The 7,988-nt window shown below is 34.2% G+C and overlaps 1 non-coding gene across 1 annotated transcript; it reads right to left on the bottom strand.

Annotated features, from left to right (window-relative positions):
• Positions 1-7,637: 7,637 nt before the first annotated feature.
• On the bottom strand, positions 7,638-7,744 carry LOC131159015 (small nucleolar RNA R71). Its single transcript, XR_009137629.1, has one exon. It is a non-coding gene; the product is annotated as a small nucleolar RNA R71 (small nucleolar RNA).
• Between the last annotated feature and the right edge of the window lie 244 nt (positions 7,745-7,988).

Raw genomic sequence — 7,988 nt, 5'->3', positions numbered from 1 at the left:
CAAATATATTTACTAGGTTCACTCACATAATCAATTCCTAAATGCATTAGGAAAAACTTACACTACTTATGAGATGATAAGAAAAATTCTAAGAGGCCTTCCCTCCATGTGGGAACCAAAGGCTACTGCTATTACGGAAGGTAGAAATCTGAAAAACATATCTTTAGAAGAGCTTATAGGTTCTCTCCTCACATACGAAATGACAATGAATGAAAAGAGCGGGAAAACCAAAGCCCAAGAAAAAATAGCCTTTAAAGCCTTAAAAGAAAACTCAAGTAGTGAAATGGATGAAGATGAAGAAGCCTTCATATCTAAAAAGCTAGCAAGGATACTAAGAAGGAGAAACAAATTCAAAAGAAGAAATCAAGACTCCGAATCAGAAGAAAAAGATTTCAGCAAAAAGAAATCAAATAATAAAACTCCTAAATGCTACAATTGCAATAAAGCTGGACATTTAAAACCGGAATGTCCACTATTAAAGAAAGAGTTTAAAAAGAAAAACAAGAAGGCCATGAAAGCCACTACTTGGAATAGTACAAGTAGTTCGGAGAATGAAATAAGTGACCAAGAGGTTGCTTACACGTGCTTTATGGCATGGGACAACAAAGAAAGCTCCTCAACTAAATCTTCAAATAATTCTTGTAGTGATGAATCAAGTGATGAGAGTATGCCATCTTATGATGAACTTCAAAATGACCTATTCAAAGTACATAAGATATTGATGAAAGAAAATAAACAAAACACCTCATTGAATAATAAGAATGAAAGTTTAATGAAAGAGTTAGAATTCCTAAAAAATGCTGAAAGAGATAAAGACTCAAAACTCAAGCAATTAGAACATAAGTATGAATCAGCAATGAAAGAAATAGAATCCAAAAATCTTGCTGAAAAAGAAAACAACTTGAAAATTGAGAAACTAGAAAGCAAGAATGATCAAATGATAGAAGACCTTCGATCCTTATCCTTTACCGTATATGAGAAAGATATGTATATTTCTGAATTAGAGGATAGAATCAGAAAATTATCTCTAGAGTTAGAGAAATCATTAAAAAAGGTTGATAGTAAGAAATACATAGAGTTATATGATCTCAAGAATCAAATCAAAGATAAGGATAAAATTATTTACAACTTCACAAAAGGAAAGGAAAACCTTGACAAGATGATTGGCTTACAAAGAATGTTTCTAAATAAATAAGGCATTGGTTTCAATGGAATTGAAAATAAAATGAAGAAGAATTCTTACATGGGATATTTCTCAAAAGAATCTAAAGACTATACTTGCACATCTTCAAATGCTTATACAAACACCATAGGCTATCAATGCAAGAAAAAGGGGCATATAAAATTTGAATGTCCGTTTAAGAGGAATGGTGTTAAAACCAAGCAAGTATGGAAAATAAAAGAAACCTTCCTTCAAAAATCCTTCGGACTCAAGAAAATATGGGTACCAAAAATAAAATAATGACTTCACACATATATAAAATAGAAAATGACATTGTTGGCCAAAATCATAGGATGACTTTTTACAAGGCTTAACTTAAGAAAATATAAAGAAAATATTAAATATGAGCTTATTATATAAGCGCCTTGATGCTATATGCCACATGTGTATTAAATAACTTGACTTGATTTATATTGAAAAGTATGACTCACTATGTTGAAAATTGAGAATGAGAATATTAAGCTTAAACATAAATTTTTTGATATAAAGATAATTCTTCAACATGCATGATTTTAAATGAATCACATGGATAAACATATTGCTCTTTATCTATGAGCAATGAAAGATACAGTAGTTATATTAGTATCCATGAACTATACATTATGTGATATTAAGCTTTGGTATCTATAAAGTATTTTTGGTTTCACATGTTAAAATTTTCAATAGATATCAAATCTAAAAGCTCACTTGGTATCACAAAGTCAAATTATTTATGAGCATGATGTGACATTGATGATCTTAGCATGATATTGATATTTGATACATGATATGATTCAATATTTTACATAGGATGATAAAAGCAAAATTAATAACAAAACTGAATGTATTGAATTCAGGGGGAGTGTCATGAATCATTAATCAATTGATATCATGAATTAAATTTTAAATTTTAAATTGGTATCATGAAAACCATCAAATTAATATCAGTTGGTATCTTGAATAAATGCTGTGAGCTACACACTACCCATGCTATATTGAAAAACAAAAACTTGAGTGTGTACATATGTTTGGAATACATGGTTATTGATATGCTTAAAATGATTTGTATTTGAATTTAAATCATTTCTTTTCTTTTTGATTGATGTTAAAAGGGGGAGAAGTTGTGAAGCAAAAATTGAGCATAATTGAGCATGAACATTATATCTATCCAAAAGAAAGTGATGAGCATGATTGATAAAATTAATATTGATCTTATTAAGATGAAGCATATTGAAAGGGGGAGCCTTTTTAAGGCTTACTCACATTTTTGCTCCTTGTTTGTCATCATCAAAAAGGGAGAGATTGTTGGCCTTACAAGGTTTAAAATCTTATTATCTTGTTTTGATGCTAACAAACAAGTAAAATTTAATGTATTTGTGTGAGTAATGATATTTCAGGGCTCATATATGAGAAAGCAAGGTCAAAGTGCTCACAAGGATCAAATGAAGCTTAAAAGAGTCAAAGCATAGATTTAAAGATCAAAGCATGGATTTAAAGATGATATATTAAACCATGAAGAATATGAGGACATGAATGAGTTGTTGAAAGCCAAGAAATATTAAAGTCAAAAGAGCCAAAGAAAGGTAAAGTGAGAAAGCTCAAAGAATATGAAAGCTTGAAGAAAACTCAATCCAAGGACAAAGCATGAAGACTCAAGAACCTAGAATGAGAAAAGTCTTAGAGTCTTTATGTAAGTACTTTAATGTTTAAAATATCGTTTGAAATATTTTGAAACTCTTAGGTTAACTTCTTGGACCTAGATACCTTTACAATACTTGGAAAATATTTTTATAAGGTCAAAAGTTATTTTAAAAAGGTTAGAATCATTTTTGGAATGAAAAGCACCAAAACGAGTTTTTCCAAATGCTGTCAATTTTTATACATCCGCATTGAGATGAATTGTTCTCTATACAAAACTCCTTATGTTAAAATTTGTTCAACATGAAAAATGTAGTATTTTTTCTTAGCTTTCTTTTGACACCAAGAACACCTAATTTGGAGTTATACAAAAAAAGTTATTGGCAAAACACTAAAGTGGGGTCACAGCTATCAGACATCTGAACACTGTTCACGGGAGGAACTTCAGCTATCTGAACAGCACACAGCTATCAGACATCTGAACACTGTTCTCTCATTTTTTTCTCTCTTTTTCTTTCTTTTCAGCTTATCAGTTTTTTTTTTCTCTTTCATGGCCAGCAAGGACAATCAATACAACTTTATATTGTCTTTGTACCACCAATAGGGAACTAAACTTGGAAAGAGAGTTCATGAATTATGCTCATCTCTAGGGGTGGCTTAGTATTCATGTCTTGAGTAAGCTATAAGACATAGGTTTATATCTCTCCACTAGACATCACCTCTAAGCTAGCAAATGCAAATACATAGACTAGCATGAAAAGAGTATCCTGAGAAGAATGGTTGAGCTTCATGAACTTTGAGTTCATTTAATAACTCTCACAAAAAACGAAAGACTCAACAAAATCATCACAAGGTGTCATAGTCACCACAGTTGTTCTCTCAGTGCTCACAAGGAAACCTAAGTGAAACAAATCATGTGTAGGTGTGACTAAGCCTTGTAATACACCATGTAAATACCAAAACTTATATCACGACATTAAATTGAACCCTAGAACTACCGAGAGCCTCAACTAGGTCGAGGAAGCTTGTAAATTGAACCTTAGAACTACCAAGAAGACTAGGGTGTGACTTGGTCGATAGCGTTCGAGCCCAACAATCTTCTTCGCGATATTTCTGCTAAAACTTTCCCTTATTTGAATTCAAATACTTGTAAACCATTTTGGGTATAAAACTAAACTTCGAATATGTGATTAGGGTTCCCCCTTGGCCCCTCTTTGGTTAGTAAGAGACCTAGAGTGTCTTTGGGTGCCATTTAGATTAGGATTTACAACTTTATTTCCATTTCTTGTTTGGTTCATGTTTAGATTCTTCGAAGGCTTATGACAACCTTCGAGTTCTGAGTGCCGCTGCATAGATTTGTTGGTTCTCGATTATAATCCTGATTGCTAGTGACAGGCCTTTGAGTTGCAATTGATGCCATTTTCAATATGTGTTCTTTACTTTCCTTTGATTTCAATTCTACAATTTAAATACCATGTCTTTAATTTCCTTGCATATTTACTTCTTTGATTGTGATGAAATCCTAGGGGATAGGATAGCATAGCTAGGGATTTAGTCACTTATACGTAATAGGTTACGGTTCCTATAGGTTGTTCTCGTGCTCACTGGATAGGGTTGAAAACTAAGGTGTAGCCCCAAAAGGAGGGGGGGGGGGTGAATTGGGTTATTAAAATTTCTTTTAAATTCTTTTATGAATTCTTAACCTTTTATAATTCTTTCAAAGATTGCTTGACTTCTTTTAGCAATCACACAAAAGCTTAAGTCTTCTATTCAACCCACAACCACAACACAAATAAACAATCAATTAACTACTAAAACCAATCAACCACAATATAAGTAACTAATCAATATATGCTCGGCAATTCTTTTGGCAATATTCAACTTGATTGTTTGCAACCTTGTGTATATGTGTAAGAACCCGAACCATGATAAATGGGGTTCGGGGTGTGACAATATGAATATGTAAGCTTTGTAGAGAATGTAATTGGCCTTTCAATTGATAATCAAAATAACATCCAATTACTCTTTCCAAAATTAGATTTCAAATAAACTTTCAGTTAATAGGTTTTGGGTTGTTAACCAATCAACGCACTCCCTTATGGTTTCCGCAATCCTAAGAACAAATTAAGCTTTGGTTTATTTAATTTCCAATACACGTTTTTTTTATGATTGAGAGAATTATAACATCCACATAGGTTATATTTTTGCTGGAATTTAAAGAGAATAAGGGAAAGAGAGTGACACCGCTGTTTTACGAGGTTCGGCTTATCCTCAGCTTACGTCCTCGCCTTAGGCAAACCACCTAAGGATTCCACTATACCTGTTCCTTTTCGGGTGGAACAAAACCGTTACACACTCCTTTAGTAGGCTAGAGCCCGCCTCTCCAAGTGATACCTCACACTCGGTCACTCCTTCAGTAGGCTAGAGCTACACCTATCTAAGCGATACCCCACGCTTAGCCAACAATCCAACAACCTGGAATCATCAAAACCAATGCAAGAATACAAGATAAACTCTGCATACAAAAACACTCTCAAAAAAGAGCAAATTTGTATAACTTAGAGCACTTAATATACTTCAAAGAAATTATTAAATAGAAAATACGAAGCTCAAGATTTAGATGTCACCAAAGGATCTTTCTTATAGATAGAGAAAAATTTAGTTGCAAATCAGAACCAAGGCTTTTGATCAACCAACAATTTCATAGAGTTCTCCTAGCAAAAGTGTGAGCACATATGGATTTAGGAGAGTATAAACGTTGAATGCTTGTAATGCTTGAGCATTTTTTTTTCATTGAGCAAGGGAGGTATTTATAGACTCTTTTGTGGAAGAGTTTCTTATTTACCAAGTTGACTTGGAGTGTTTGGTCAATACCACAAAAGATTTGAAATCCTAGAATTAATTTTGAAAAACTTCCCATTTAGTTTGAATTTCAAAAACTTCATGGAGTCAGTCGGTTGACTCACTCAACTGAGTCAAATTTTGTGCAGGTTAGTTAGCTAGACAGGCAGCTGACAGTGTTCTGTTTGTCCAAAAATTATTTCAAAAACGGTCAGTCGGCCGACTAAACACAGTTCAAAAATGGTCAGTCGACTGGACAGATTAGGGTGTCAGTTGACTGACTAATCTTAGTTTAAATTGTCAGTTAGCTGGGCAGGTTTTTTCATTCTTTATGTTCGTCAGTTGGCTGGCTGAACTTAATTCAAAAATGGTTAGTCGGTTGGACAAACCATTCTTTTTCAATATTTTCATTTTTGATTTTTAAACTTTAGTTTATTTTGAAAAACTAAAATACAACTTTTTCAAAATCATTTTCAAGGGTTTTTTTTTTTCAAGAGATGGTCTTTAAGTCTTTTGATCCTAAAGAGCTTCATATATCTAAATAGTATTAGATTGAAGTACTTACAAATATCTTTCTAAGTATAATCTCATTTAGATCTAAGTCTTCAAGTTTCTTAAGGTTCAGCTTTACTTCAAGTCCTACTTAGCCTTTAAGCTCTTCATTTGTATTTTATTGCTTCAATATTCTGAGAAGCTTTCACTTGATTGACTTTGATTTCCAGCTTGCTTCCATGATCATGAGTGTTATTTTACTTGATCTTGAAATAAAGTCACTCAACAACACATGTTAAAATATCCTTCATTTGTTATCATCAAAATAAGATTGAAAAGCCTTGTTAGGCCAACAAGGGTATACCCTGGTTCTCGATCATGCTCTGGACGATTGGTGCACCTTCGCTACCCTATGCCACTCGAATGGTTCACTTGACCGTCTGACCTAGTATGGATAGCTGACCGAATATAGCTATCACGAATGTCAACCTAAGTTGGATTCATAATTTGAGACCTTCTTTTTAGGAGTAGTGTCAATGTAATTTACTTGCTTTCGTAGTTAATAGAAACACCACCAAACTCTTCTTTCCATTCTTGTTTCAGCATAGTAAATTTGGCTGGAACTAATAAACAATTGCGCTGAGTAGCTAAAGTTTGACACCCGACTCACTCATCATTCTACAAAACTTAGGCTTAGTTAGGTTATAAATATTATCTTTGGTAGTTAAGGACCCAAGCCTTGGAGAGCCTACCAAATTTTGGTGCCGTTGCCGAGGACTTAGTTATGGTAGTAAGCCAATTTCTAGTTTAGAGCACTACATGTTTTGTTTTTATTTATTTATTTATTTATTTATTTATTTTTTATATTTGAAGTCTTGATTGTGTGTTGCATGTGTATATGCTGGGTTTGTGCTCTTTGGATCCTAAGTTAGTGCCTATAGACCTTAAGATGGAAAGATCCTGTAGGTTAATTAAGAAATCTATCTCTAGCCCAGAGTTAGCCGAGTCTTCCGAACCTAAATTCATGGCTGAATGTCAACTGATTCCCGCCTTTCATAACTTGGAACCTCAGACTCCCTGCCAGCCTGCGGTGGAAGAGCAACCTATTTGGCCCCCTAGAGACTACTTAACCCCCAATGCATACACCTTGCCATCTTGTATCCGATTTCTGAATGTCGAGGCAGCACAGTTTGAAATCAATACCTTTACCATCTCGATGCTTCCCAAATTCTTTGCTAATTCAACTAAAAATTCATACAAGCATCTTGATGAGTTTCTCAAAATTTGTTCCACCATTCGTATACCCAACTTTGGTGATGATGCCCTCCAATTGAGGCTATTCCCATTCTCTTTGAAGGATAAAGCCAAATATTGGCTGAACTCCTTAGAACTGAACTCGGTGACCAACTGGGCCACCATGCAACACGAGTTCTTGAAAAAGTACTTCCCTATTGGGAAGACTAACTAGCTAAGGAAGGCAATCACTATTTTCACACAGATAGATGGGAAATAAATTTTTGAGACTTGGGAACGCTTTAAGGACCTTCTACATAAATGCCCTAATCATCAAGGCCTTAGGTGGCAATCAGTTTAGACCTTCTATAAAGGGTTAGATGAGCGTGATCGGTCCATGGTTGATGCATCTTGTGGACGTACTTTCCTCACGAAGCAAAATAATGAGGCTTGGACTCTTTTTGAAACCCTCACCAAGAATTCTCAAAAGCATACTATTGCTGCACGTAGACCCTCCCAACCTTCTTTCTCCTCTCCCAAAGGAGTCTATGAATTAGCCACTGGCCATGACCTGGGATGCACC

This window comes from Malania oleifera, chromosome 6, assembly GCF_029873635.1.
Source record: "Malania oleifera isolate guangnan ecotype guangnan chromosome 6, ASM2987363v1, whole genome shotgun sequence".
NCBI lineage: Eukaryota > Viridiplantae > Streptophyta > Magnoliopsida > Santalales > Ximeniaceae > Malania > Malania oleifera.
Note: the sequence above shows the minus strand (reverse complement) of the source record. Positions and strands in the feature narration are given on the sequence as shown.